At 49.4% G+C, this 14,720-nt stretch overlaps 1 pseudogene; it reads left to right on the plus strand.

The window, feature by feature from the left end:
* Nucleotides 1-1,783: 1,783 nt before the first annotated feature.
* On the plus strand, nucleotides 1,784-14,202 carry LOC125757797 (uncharacterized; annotated as a pseudogene).
* Nucleotides 14,203-14,720: the final 518 nt, after the last annotated feature.

The raw sequence follows: 14,720 nt of genomic DNA on the forward strand, positions 1-14,720 counted from the left end.
GTAGGCGTGAATATGAACGTGAGTGAGTACTCATTCATGAGTGTGAGTAGACGTGCGTGTGAACGTGAGTGAGTACTCATGACAGTGAGTAGAAGTGAGTATGAACGTGAGTGAGTACTCATGAGTGTGAGTAGAACTATGAACGTGAGTAAGTACTCATGAGTGTGAGTAGACGTGAGTATGAACGTGAGTCAGTGCTCATGAGCGTGAGAAGACGTGAGTGTGAACGTGCATGAGCACTCATGAGTGTGAGTAGGCGTGAATACGAACGTGAGTGAGTACTAATTCATGAGTGTGAGTAGACGTGCGTGTGAACGTGAGTGAGTACTCATGAGTATGAGTAGAAGTGAGTATGAACGTGAATGAGTACTCATGAGTGTGAGTAGCAGTGAGTATGAACGTGAGTAATTACTCATGAGCGTGAGTAGACGTTAGTATGAACGTGAGTCAGTGCTCATGAGCGTGAGCAGACGTGAGTGTGAACGTGCATGAGCACTAACGAGTGCGAGTAGCCGTGAATATGAACGTGAGTGAGTACACATTCATGAGTGTGAGTAGACGTGAGTGTGAACGTGAATGAGCACTCATGAGTGTGAGTAGGCGTGAATATGAACGTGAGTGAGTACTCATTCATGAGTGTGAGTAGACGTGCGTGTGAACGTGAGTGAGTACTCATGACAGTGAGTAGAAGTGAGTATGAACGTGAGTGAGTACTCATGAGTGTGAGTAGAACTATGAACGTGAGTAAGTACTCATGAGTGTGAGTAGACGTGAGTATGAACGTGAGTCAGTGCTCGTGAGCGTGAGCAGACGTGAGTGTGAACGTGAATGAGCACTCATGAGTGTGAGTAGGCGTGAATACGAACGTGAGTGAGTACTAATTCATGAGTGTGAGTAGACGTGCGTGTGAACGTGAGTGAGTACTCATGAGTATGAGTAGAAGTGAGTATGAACGTGAATGAGTACTCATGAGTGTGAGTAGCAGTGAGTATGAACGTGAGTAATTACTCATGAGCGTGAGTAGACGTTAGTATGAACGTGAGTCAGTGCTCATGAGCGTGAGCAGACGTGAGTGTGAACGTGCATGAGCACTAACGAGTGCGAGTAGCCGTGAATATGAACGTGAGTGAGTACACATTCATGAGTGTGAGTAGACGTGCGTGTGAACGTGAATGAGTACTTATGAGTGTGAGTAGACGTGAGTATTGCCACGCGGCGCTTCTTTTGCTATGTTTGTGTAACTGGTCCGTTGCACGTGTGATCGTTGTCTTGTTTGGGTCGCGCCAGAATGTCTGGGAACATTCCAGATTGTAGTAGATCATTTTGTCAAGATTGCGCACATGACGCGAATAGTCAAGGTTATTACAGAGCTTGCGCAACCACCAGTGATAAGGCTAGAAAGTTCGCTGCATTATGTCTAAAAGACGGCGCGTCCCAGCAATCGACGACAGACGCTCTGTTCGCCGCTATCAGTGTACAGTGTGTATTGCTGTAGTTTTACTTTCAACTTCCCGGCCAAAAGTTCGGGCAAATAAAGAGTTTCATCTTCTACACGCTGACTGCTGCCTTCGTCGACGTCACGACCACGTGACAGCTGGTCGAGGTGCGGGATACGTTCATGTACCGGACGCCCCTGTCAAGCTGTGAACCCAGCCCCGTTCGTTAAGAAGACACCGACACCATCAGGGACAGTCGAGCAAGCCGTAGACTGAAAGGACTACCCCCTCAATTTGGACTCCTAACGGACAAGCCAAGAGCCACGGCGACGAAGACAACGGGCACGATGACAGCCGTAGTGTCCCCCGCAGCTGTTGTGATGCAGCCGCCCGGAGAGCCACCGACCTTCCATGGATCGCCAAGCGATGACCCCGAAACGTGGCTGGAGAGGTTCGAAAGGGTCCCAGCTTTAACAACTGGAACTCCGAGGACAAGCTGTGCCACGTGTACCTTTACTTGGAAGATGCGGCAAGAACTTGGTAAGAGAATGCACTCTTCGAACCTTGGGATATCTTTCGCAGCGCTTTCTTGGAAACTTTCACAAGCGTCGTCTGAAAGGACAGGGCCGCAGCCTTGCTGGAGACACGGATGCAACTCCCGAACGAGAGTGCAACCATCTTCGCGGAGCAAATGACCCGACTATTCTGCCACGCTAACTCTGCCTTGACCGAAGAAGGTCCGTTTCCTCATGCTGGGAGTAAAGCAAGAGCTCTTCTACGGGCTGATGCGGACCCCCCCCCCCTCGACAGTTCAAGAATTTGTCTCCGAAGCAACGACCATCGAGAAGACGCTGGAAATGCACACCCGCCAGTACAATCGCCGACAGATTGAAGACAGCGCAGCTGTTCATGCCCTAGGCTCCGACGACCTGCGCTAAACGATCCGAGCGATCGTGCAGGAGGAACTGCGCAAGCTGTTGCCCTCGCCACAGCCTCAAGTGGACTCAGTCGCAGATGTCGTTCGAACAGAAATCCAGCAATCGCTGGGCAACCTTGAACCGCCACTGCCTCAGCCGCAAGCCATGAGCTATCCTGCTGCAGCCCGACGCAACGCCCCCCTCCTCGCCCACGTCAACACGCCGCGCCGCCGCGGCAGTTCCGCTGCCAGGCACCACCGCCGCCGCCACCAACGTCATACCGCCCGCCAGCGGGCCAGTGGTACATGCCGAGGAAGACCGACGTTTGGCGAGCCCCCGACCACCACCCACTCTGCTACAATTGCGGAGAAGCTGGGCACAACTACCGCCGCTGCCAGTAAACACGGATGGGACTCCGTGGGTTCGCCATTGACGCGCCGCGTCCACAGCGGTGTGAACGACCAAGCGACTTCGCCGACTACCTCGCAGGAGCACAGTAGACACCCCGACAACCATCCCGTTCGCCGTAGCCAGGCCACTACGTCTCTCCCCAAAACCGACCATACACTGGCCCAAGTCGGGGCCGGTCACCTAGCCCGTATCCGGAAACCTAAGGGCAGCAATAGATGGAGGTGCGGTTGCTGTACGACGATATACGCAGATCATCCAACGCCGACGAAGACGCCTCGACGAAATCTCAAGAACATGCCACAAGCCGAACGGAGCCCTGACGTCGACACTACCCGGCCCGAAGAAGACCTGAAGACGCACCGGGGAAGCAGCGGAACAAGCCGATGTAGCCGTGACCCGACGCCACGACCTAACCGCGACGAAGAACTAGCGACCTCGACGTTCTTATCGACGGCCACAGTATCACAGCCCTCGTCGACACCGAAGCTGACTATTCTGTTATCAGTGGACCGTTCACCACGAAGCTGCAGAAAGTTAGGACAGCCTGGAAAGGACCCGAAATCCGGACAGCTGGAGGTCATCTAGTAACGCCGGAGGGAATCTGCACAGCGAGACTCACCATTAACAACCGGATTTATCCCGCGAACTTCGTAGTCCTGCAGCGTTGCACGAGAGATGTCGTCCTTAGTATGGACTTCTTAAGCCTTTTTTTTATTGACATGATGTAAGGAGATGTTGGCGCACAAATAAGGCGCCGGCTACTCCTTAGCTCTTGGAGTACATAGGGTTCGTAAACATTAAGTACATAGTGTCCAAATTTCTAATCACATTTAACCCGTAGTACATACAATATACAACTTAGCGTAACAGTCAAGACATAACATAACAGTCAAAACAACACATTCAACAATCACATACATGTGTACGCACTGTGATATTAAAAAAAAGAACAGCAACTGTTGCATACCATATCCAAGACAAAAATAGTAAACACACATAAATATACACTCTGCCGTTAATACAAAACAAAGCTTAAATGCGCTAGTAATGGCCAAGGATGCCACTCTCTTCAAGAAAAATGATCAATGCTTTTAAAGCACACTTTTGTAAGCCTCTTGTTGGCCACGGGCCCAAAAGTTTTCTTAAACTTAGTGGTCTGCGGTCTAATGTTATTAACGATGATTGAAGTCGGCGTCTTGGTGCGTCGTGCTGTGGGCATTCTAGAAGGAGGGGATATATGTTTTCATCTACGAATCCACAATCACATTCAGGAGTTTCAGCGTGCCAATTTTGTGTAAAAAAATGCTTGGTGTAGGCAGTTCCTAGCCTTAATCGGTGAATAAGGGTTTCCACACTTCTGTCTAAAGACAACGGAATTTCAAATTCGATTAGTGGATCTACATGATATAAATCACAGCTTTTAGAATTTTCGTCGAAGCACGCATTTCTACACATATTGAAATATTGTGTCTTTAAGATGCTTCGCAATTCATTTTTCGATATTGGGATAGAAACGATATCTTTTTTGCGGTGTGCTTGTCGTGCTGCTTCATCAGCTGCTGTATTGCCAGGAATGTTGCAATGTCCCGGTATCCACTGGAACATTATTTCATGATGCTTTTGATCGGCTTTGGTGAACTCTTTAAGTGTCTCGTAGATCAGACTATTATTAATTGTTTTTGCTTTTGTGCTACAGAGTGATGTTAGTGCCGCCTGCGAATCACTGAAAATTACCCATTTCTGAGCATCTCTTAGAAAATTGATAAATGTTATAGCAATTAGAATAGCGAATAGTTCAGCTGTTGTAGACGATGTAACGCGAGATAATTTAAATGAATCTTGTACCTTGAGGTGCAGTATAATAAATGCTGAAGTACACTGGAGCCATCTGTATAGACATGTATGTAGTCCGGATATCGCATATATATCTGGTAGAGCGCTAGTTGTTGGGCGGCTAGAATGAACATGTCATTTTTTCTGATTATGCCGTCCACTTAAGCCTTCATGGTGCAGTCATCGACCTGGGATCAAAGTCGATAACACTATCCACAGAAAAACCACTACTGCCGCACACTCCACCAGGAAAGCACGCCTTGAATGTACTGGAAGACCAGGTCACGATTCCCCCTCGCTCCAGCGTCATCATTTCCGTCGGAACTCCGAAATCAGCAGACCTGGAAGGCGTCGTTGAAGGCGACCAGCACCAGTTGATTAACCGCGAGATTTACGTCGCCAGAGGAATAGCCGAGTTGCGGGGAGGGAAAGCAACAGTGATGCTCACAAACTTCAGAACGAGTATAAGCACGTGAACAAAGGCACGACGGTCGCCTACATCGAAGAAATTGTCGAAGCCACCAATGCTTTCGCCATCGCCGATTTTTCCGAGCCTACTCCGACGAACCAAACTCCTCAACAAGCTTTCGACGTAAATCCTAGCCTTCCGAAGCATAAGCAAGAACTGCTAAACACCCTGCTCTTGCAATACAAGGACTGATTTTCGTCGTCGTCAAGGATTCGGCAAACCCCAGTCGCAAAATATCGCATCATTACAGAAGAAAGTGCCAGACTGCTCCGTCAGAGCCCGTAAAGAGTTTCGGCGGGAGAGCGCGAGGCCGTAAAGAAACAAGTCGACGAAATGCTGCGCGACGACATCATCCAGCCGTCCAGGAGTCCGTGGGCGTCACCCGTGGTGTTAGAGAAAAAGAAGGATGGAACCCTACGTTTATTCGTCGATTATCGTCGCCTGAACAAAATCACAAAGAAGGATGTGTATCCTCTCCCACGTATAGACGACGCCCTGGATCAACTCCACAGCGCGAAGTACTTTTCGTCGATGGATCTTAAGACCGGCTACTGGCAAATCGAAGTCGACGAGAGAGACCGAGAGAAGACTGCCTTTACAACACCAGACGGCCTCTTTGAGTTCAAGGTCATGACCTTCAGTCTTTGCTTGGCGCTCCCGAATTTCCAACGCGTTATGGATACAGCACTGGCAGGCTTGAAGTGGCAAACTTGCCTCGTGTACTTGGACGACGTCGTTGTGTTTGCCTCAACCTTCGACAAGCATCTACGGCGCCTTGAGGCCGTGCTTCAAGCAATCAAATGCTCTAGCCTCATCCTGAAGCCAGAAAAGTGCCGGTTCGCATACGAGGAGCTCTTGTTCTTGGGCCACGTGATTACTAAGTCTAGAGTTCGCCCGGACCCACGGAAAACAGCTTCCATCTCTGCCTTTCCGCCGCCCACGGACATGAAGGCCGTAGCCGATTTCTGCGCTTGTGCGCCTATTACAGGCGTTTCGTCAAAGGATTTTCAAGGAACGGCGAACCGCAACGCACCTCACGAAAACCGACCTTGAATTCAAATGGGGAACGGTATAAGTCGAGGCATTTCAAGAACTGAAACGCTGCCTGCAGACGCCGCCGATACTTACGCACTTCGACGAATACGCCGACACGGAAATCCACACCGACGAAAGCAGCATAGGGCTCGGAGCCGTCCTAGTGCAGAGGACTGACGGACTAGAAAGGGTTGTTAGCTATGCTAGCCGGTCGCTATCTAATGCGGAGGCCAACTATTCCACAACAGAAAAGGAGTGCCTTGCCATCATCTGTGCTACATCATTGTTCCGCCCCTATATTTACGGCAGGCCTTTCAAAGCTATGAGCGACCACCGCGCCTTGTGCTAGCTAGCTAACTTCAGGTCGCCTCGCACGGTGGAGTCTGCGACTTCATGAATTCGACATTACCGTCGTTTACAAGTCCGGACGAAAGCACTCCGACGTCGACTGCCTGTCCCGTCCCCACGTTGACCAACCGCCTTACGACGAACAGTATGGCGACTACTTCTTGGGAACCTTAAGTGCTGATGACTTCGCCGAACAAGAACGAGCCGACCCGGAGCTCAAGGGTCTTGCCTCGAGGGCAAGGCCACCGTTGTTCCAAAGGTATTCAAACGAGGACTGGAGTCGATTTTCTTGCGTAATGGCGTTCGTTCTAACGAAAAACTTATCGCCACTCCGGGCCAACTATCTCCTCGTAGTACCTTCAGCATTACGTTCAGAGGTTCTAGAAGCTTTACAGGATGACCCGACGGCCGAACACCTTGGTGTTTCCTGCACGCTCGCGATAATACAAGAAACGTACTACTGGCCTCGCCTCACTGCCGGCGTCACCCGCTACGTAAGGACTTGCCGAGACTGTCAGCGACGGAAGACACCGCCGAAAAGGCCAGCCGCACTTTTCAGCCGATCGAGCCACCTCGCGGGCCGTTCCAGCAAATCGGGATGGACTTACTGCGGCCGTTCCCGATGTCGACTTCCGGAAATAAATGGATCGTCGTAGCTACCGACTACATCACCCCTTACGCCGAGACAAAGACCCTGCCCAAAGGCAGTGCCGCCGAGGTGGCCAAGTTCTTCGTTGAGAACATCGTCCTGCGTCATGGCGCCCCAGAGGTCCTCATTACTGACAGAGGTACGGCATTTATTGCGGAGGTAACTCAGGCGATCTTGAGATACAGCCAGACAAGTCACCGCCGCACCACCGCCTACCACTCTCAGACCAATGGCCTCACAGAGCGTCTAAACAAGACTATCGCCGACATGCTGGCCATGTACGTTGACGTCGAGCGTAAGACATGAGATTCCATCTTTCCGTACGTGACCTTCGCATACAACACGGCAGTACAAGAAACGACGCAAATAACGCCGCACAAGTTGGTCTTCGGAAGGAGCCCGGCAACGACGCTCGACGCCATGTTACCCATTGTCTCCGACGAAGAAAACTTCGACGTCACCGTCTACCTTGAGCGCGCCGAACAAGCCCGAGAACTCGTCCATCTGCGCGTCCAGAGCCAGCAAAAGACCGACAGCATTTATTACAACCTTCGACGCCGCCACGTGGAATACCAGCCCGGCGACCGTGTCTCGGTCTGGACGCCGATACGCTGACGCAGACTTAGCGAGAAGCTTCTTCGACTATATTTCGGACCGTACAGGGTACTTCGACGTCTTGGCGAACTCGACTACAAGGTTATCCCCGACGGCATGACGAACTCTCAGCGGCGCCGGGCACGCCCCGAAGTCGTGCATGCGCTACGCCTGAAGCCTTTCTATGCGTGTTAAGGAACCTGTGGACTCTACTTTTTGCTTGCTTTATTATGTTTCTTTTGTACTGCATGCACGTCTTCAATTCTATGTTCCGTTTTAAGCATCGGGGCGATGCTTTTTCAGAGGGTGGCAATGCCACGCGCGCTTCTTTTGCTATTGTGTGTTGCGCGGGACGCGCCAGAATGTCTGGGAACATTCCAGATTGTAGTAGATCATTTTGTCAGTTATTGCGCTCATGACGCGAATAGTCAAGATTATTCCAGAGCTTGCGCAACCACCACTGATAAGGCTAAAAATCGATGCATGATGTTAAAATACGGCGCGTCCCAGTAATGATCACTTTTATCGACGGCCGATGCTCTGTTCGCCACTATCAGTGTACAGTGTGTATTTCTGTAGTTTGACTTTCCGTTCCCCGCCCACAAGTTGGGCTAAATAAAGAGTTTCATCTTCGACACGGCGACTGCTGTCTTCGTCGACGTCACGAGCACGTGACAGTATGAACGTTAGTGAGTGCTCATGAGCGTGAGTAGGCGTGATTATGAACGTGAGTACTAATGAGTGTGAGTAGACGTATGAATGCGAGTATCGACGAGTGTGAGTGGACGTGAGTATGCATGAGCGTGAGTGAGTACCGATCAGTGTGAGTAGACGTGAGTCGAATGTGAGTATCGACGAGTGTGAGCGTACGCGAGAATGAACGTGAGTGCTCATGCGCGTGAGTAGGCGTGAGCATGAACGTGAGTGAGTACTCATGAATGTGAGTAGATGTGAGTATGAATTTGAGTGAGTGCTCATGAGCGTGAGTAGACGTTAGTATGAATGTTAATGTCGACGAGTGTGGATGGAAATGGGAATAAACGTGAGTGAGTAGCTATGATGGTGAGCTTAAATGAATATGAAAGTGGTTGAGTATCAATGAGGGTGAGTGAGTATCGATGAGTGTGAGTAGAGTGAGTATGAACGTGACCGAGCGCCGATGAATGTGAGCAGGAGTGAGTGTGAATTGCAGTGAGTGCCGACGAGTGTGAGTGGAAAATGAGTGCGAACTGGAGTAAGTGCCGCTGAATGCGAGTATAAATATGAGTATCGGTGATGGCGGTTATTATTGACGAGCGATGAATGTCGACGAGGGGTGCGCGCGTACGCCCGTAACAAGACGCTTCGTACGTAACGCAACGCTTACTACGTTGCGTTCTTGCGAAATCTCGAACAAACCAGAAACGAGAGCACATGATGGCTGCAGTGGCTTTCGACGCAGACAGCAACAGTGAACCCAATGCAAGTCGTGTGTACTCCACATTGAGAGGACATGTTTCCACGTCAGACAAGGTACAATCAAGGGGCACCTTCCGGAGTCCTGAAGAGTGGGAAGACATGGCCGGGCGTCTCACAAAAATCCTCAAGCAACCGTATTCGACAGGTTGTGTGCGGGAGCGCGTTAATCTTTCTGTCAGGCCTCTCGGCGAATGACCCCGTAAAGAAAAAAAAGTAAGCTTGGTACGTGCTTTTATTCATGCTGCAACATAACGTGGGTTGAGCGTTGTGAGAGCTTTAACTCCTTGAAAATGTTGCTTGTAGATAGGAAACTCAAGAATACGTTGCATACGACCAGTTGCAGCAGGATACGGCCGCGCAGGATAGCACGCTGTGTTCCATTTAGTGTGGCTGTGCCTCATCAAACGCCCGTCTTGCGTAATCCACCCAGCTTCAAAGCTGTGCACGCATAGTAAAGTTGAACGTACACGGCAAAGGTCAACGCGCGCAACCAAGGCTCCCGGAAGGGCGTTAAAATGCACACAGCCAACACCGCAGTCTGACGTGTACGCTGATGGTCGTTACCCTGGCCATCGAGGTTCTGCGCGCAGATCACAGGGACCATGTTCTTACTGGAACCTAGTATACTTCTGACGTCGGTGGCGCCAATAAGCACTCGAAAACAATTACATCTCCAATATGACTTATCTAGTCGAGCGAAACGCACCGCAGCACGATAAACTAAAAGTGTTGTGGAGTGCTTCGCTAGTAGCGCACGCAACGTATTATGAACTGCGCACTAAACAACTGAATCCATCCGAAATTATTTTGGAAGGTAAAATAATAATTAACGTGAGCTTATTCTAAGAACTAGTTTGAAGCTGACAAGCTGCGGTCCTGATCTTGGTCGAGCGTCGCAAATCGACGGCCGCCGCTGACAACGTGTGGAAACTAGGGGTGTGCGAATATCAAATTTTTCGAATACGAATCGAATACGAATATCCACCTTCGAATATCGAATCGAATATCGAATATCAAAGGAAAAATGCCTCCACAGTAACAATATTTTATTTAACATGTAGCTATTTGAAAAAAAAAGACATTAACAGCCTGACTGGCAACACAACATACACTGCTATCTCCAGAACACAATGTCCAGGCTAGCACAATGCACATCACAACACAAGCAAATTTCACGGCACAATGAAAGTAATGACTACATGTTATCATGAAGAAATATGAGTTGCTCCACATGATCAGGCAGCAGGCGCTCCCTTCAAACAGAGACAACCCCCCCCCCCCCCTGCCACTGAAAAGGCACGCTCGCTTGGAACAGAAGTGGCTGGTATAGGGACGTACATGGGTCAAAGCTTTGCCAGAGTGGGGTATCTGCAGGTGCCTACAGTCCGCCACCAGTCACGTAGGTCACCGTCTTTCTTCAGGAGTGGTCCCGCATAGTGAACGAGTGGTAGTGCGGCACGTTACGGCCGCATAATATTGCAAATGCACGGTTACATGATCGCCAACAGCGCTGCACGTTGGAGATGCACCAGCAATAAATCATACGCATTGGGGTGCTCGTCGCAGGCAGATATCGTGCCTCCGTGTACTTACGATCTTTATCGCTCCTCTTGGCAACGCTTTTAGCGATACGAACGCAGCAGAAATGTGGATTATGCATGATAATCGAATCGCATATTCAAATTTTTCGAATATTCGAAGTTATCGCATATTCGAAACTTTTCGAATACACGATTTTCGAATCGAATACGAATATTTCGAATGTAATATTCGACGAATATTCGAAACTATCGAATATTCACACACCCCTAGTGGAAACGTTTCGTTTACTTGCTGGTGGACCGTGGGCCCTTGAATGTAAGTACACTCACTGAATCTTTTCTCGTAATATTTAGGCCGGTTTTACGTGCAATTTATAATGCAGTACTCTAGACCTGAAACCAAGTCATCATAAAAACGAAACGTGCTAGGGGTTTGGCGCTTCGCCTAACGAACGGCCTGGCAAAGCGACAGAGCGGATCAATTCTTTGTTAGACAAGCCGTCGTGTAAAGCATATACACATGGGCCTCAAAGTTTCCCCGCCTAACTATAGTTACATCGTATGTGTTGAGGAAGCCAATAAGCCTGTATAGTTCAAACAGCGAAGAGCAGGGACGTAAGCGCAGAACGGCAGACCGCCGATGGCAAGCACTGCGAGCAGCACGCACGCGACGTGCGCCTCTTGCTGCATTTATGTGCTTGGCACTGGCGATCGTTGCGAATGTAATTACCTTGCCTTACAACTAGCACGACATGCATATGAATTTCTAGACTTTCAAAAATTGCATTCTTGGCACCGCTGCAGTGCACGTAATTTCTGGCCGCACGCCATGCAAACGACAACCATGGAGCCGCAGTGATCACGAAACCACATGCTAAAAACGCGTTAAACAAGGCTCGCCTCTCGCGTGCTCTCTGACCACTCGCCGTCCTTATCCGGGTGCTTCGAAAGAGCTCGAGTCCAGCGTGCCGTTGTTTGACACGCTTGTAGGTCGGTTTTGCCAAACAACTTGGCAGCACAGTAAACAGATTCGAAACAACCATGATAATTCGGCAAATATATCTTTCTATATCATGCTTCCAGACCTAATTGAATAAAACGCGCAGAGAAATATTTACTCTTCTCTCTCGCTTGTTGTTTACTTGTTCTTGGCGGCGCTCTTCGTGTGTTTATTTCTTTGGGAGTCCCTTTGACCCGGTTCCTCGTTTCCCAAAGTATAGGTGTATAGGATGTATATAGTGTAGAGGGCGCACCTGTGGGTTACACTTCGTTTCACCTTGCTTTGCAGGTATAGACGTCTTTAAGGGCGCTATTCACGTCATTACTGATAACAGAGAAACCCCCCCGCCCTGATTCGCATAGAAAAGTTACCATAAGTTTCTCAACCCCTCCTCCCTTCTAAAAATATTCCTAGGTACGTGCCTGCCGCAGCTCACAAGATTTCCAAATTTTTTGTGCAGAAAGCGATGCGATGGCACTAAGCAAGCCTTGCAGAGCTCAGTTTCCGCACTGCCGACGAAACAAGTTGGCTGAAGAGAAAGCGCAAGGAGACAGGCTACAAGCTTGGCTCCTTCCTACAAGTAAGCTGTTCATTTCCATGCTTGCGTTTAAATTACAGAGTAGGCTCTTTAACGCCCAACTTAGTAATATTCGTAGCGTGAGCTAAAGACGAAAATTCCTTTCAGAGCATCGTGAATGTAAGAGTGGCAGTGAACCAATCCACCGGGTGGCCGAAATTCAGCACCTCGAGGGCATCCCACTTCAAATATCACCTTCCTGCCAAGGCAACAACTGCCCGACTGAACTCAGTTGCGACGAAGAACAGCACCTCGAGGGCATCTCAGTTCGAGTATCACCTTCCTGCCAAGGAGACGACAACTGCCCGACTGAACTTAGTTGCGACAAAGAACAGCACCTTGAGGACATCCCAGTTCGAGTATCACCTTCCTGCCAAGGAGAGAACTGCTCGACTGAACTCAGTTGCGACGAAGAACAACACCCTGAGGGCATCCCAGTTCGAGTATCACCTTCCTGCCAACGAGACGACAACTGCCCGACTGAACTCAGTTGCGACGAAGAACAGCACCTCGAGGGCATCCGAGTTCGAGTATCACCTTCCTGCCAAGGAGATGATAACTGCCCGACTGAACTCAGTTGCGACGAAGAACAGTGCTCTACTGCGAAGACTTTTAGCTGCGCGCCGAGTGATGATGACCCTTCGCGGCCGTTTCCGTCCGTCGACCATCACACTGACAGGCGCACCAGGCTTATGCGTGGTGCATTTTGCTTCTACTGTCGCGCTTTTCCGCAGCAGAGTCCAGCGTGGAAGGGTCATTAAGATCCATCATTCATCTCCATGGGCTTCAACAGATGGAAGAAAGCCGTAGAGAAGTTCAGGCTTCATGAAAAGTCCGAAAGTCACCTAAGTAGCATCCTGTGCTGGAACTCTTACAGAAAATGTAAGCCTGTAGGCGAATTGCTAGATGAGAATCACGAGAATCGTGTCGTATTGATGGAAGAAAAACTAAAAAGAAACCGAGAATTTTTACAGCATATTGTTGACGTTGTAATTCTACTCGCGAAGGGTGGCAGGCCATTTAGTGGCCATAAAGAAAGCAAGGAAAGCACAGAAAAAGGTTTGTTCTTAGAGATCCTAAATCTCTTGAAGAACTATGACCCTGACTAGCAAACTCACCTTGATTCTGGGCCCAAAAAATGCTTTGTACCCCAGCAATAGAACGCAGAACGATCTCATTGAGTCACTGCATGCAGCGATGATGTAATCAGTTATTCAATGCCTGGAAGGCAAAACTGTGTCTCTCATATGCGATGAGACTAGTGACTGTGGACACTACGAGCAGCTGTCTGTCGTGATAAGGTACTTCAGTGAGGAAAATAACCGGCCCGTAGAAGCGTTCACTGCACCAGAGCGACTTCTTAGTGTTCACAGCAGCTCAATATTCTCGGCACTGCAGCGTGTTCTCGGTGTTCTAAAGATCACGTGGACATCAGTGAACTCTGTTTGCTTCGATGGCGCTGCTGCCATGTCAGGGCACATTTCAGGGGTGCAAGCTAAATGCAAGGAGCAAAACAACAGAATATTATACGTCGCTCACTGTCTGAATCTGGCTCTCGTTGACGCTTGTTTGTCAGGGGCCGAGAACAAAGTACTTTTTGACTTCTTCGGCACTTTGCAGCTTGAATACAAGTTCATAGAATCGAGCCCACTGCGTCATGCAATTTTTGGGCGAATATCTTTGGCGTTAGGCACAGGGCTAACGACGCCGAAATCTTTGTCCACAACAAGGTGGGCTTGCCGGGCAGAAGCCGTCAAAGCAGCGCGAGATAACTACTCCGCCTTGGTAGACGCTGTAGAAGAAATCGTAGACAAAACGCAGCATCTGGAAAAGTGAGCAAAAGGAAAAGGACTTCTTGCACAACTGGAAAGGTTCGACTTTCAATTCTCTATGGAATTGGCCCATCCTGTGCTGCAGATGGTACTCAAGGTTAGCCGCACGCTCCAGATTCCAAAAATAAATCTTCTTACTGCGTTCCAGGAAGTAAGGAATCTCCAAGAAGCACGCAAAGAAATGAGGCTGGGCGAGAGTACTTTTACAAAGATGTTCCAAGGTGCCACAGAGATGTGCCAGACAGGCGGCATCGATATTCCTTCTAAAAAGACAGGGCGTGCAAACACGGACACAAGAAAGAAGTCAGGACACTGATGTCAGGACACTGATGTGAAACAGAGGAAGGTGTCTAGACGCGCTGGCATGAACTACGCCAGTCAGTTTTTTCACGATACGAAGGAGGAAGAGCTCCGCGTCGGCGTTTTTTACCCTATGATCAATGCTTTCGTTGAAGGAATTGAGGCCAGATTCACGCAGGAGACCGTCGTTCTCATATCTGCAATAATGAATATTCTGCGACTAAGAGCCAGTGACGAGGAGTTAGACGTTGTGACTAATTATTTTAACGTGGAGTCTGACAGTTTGCGGGCTGAGATCCGATTACTGAAAGCACAGGTCA

The sequence above is a fragment of the Rhipicephalus sanguineus genome, chromosome 3 (assembly GCF_013339695.2).
Source record: "Rhipicephalus sanguineus isolate Rsan-2018 chromosome 3, BIME_Rsan_1.4, whole genome shotgun sequence".
Classification (NCBI taxonomy): Eukaryota; Metazoa; Arthropoda; class Arachnida; order Ixodida; family Ixodidae; genus Rhipicephalus; species Rhipicephalus sanguineus.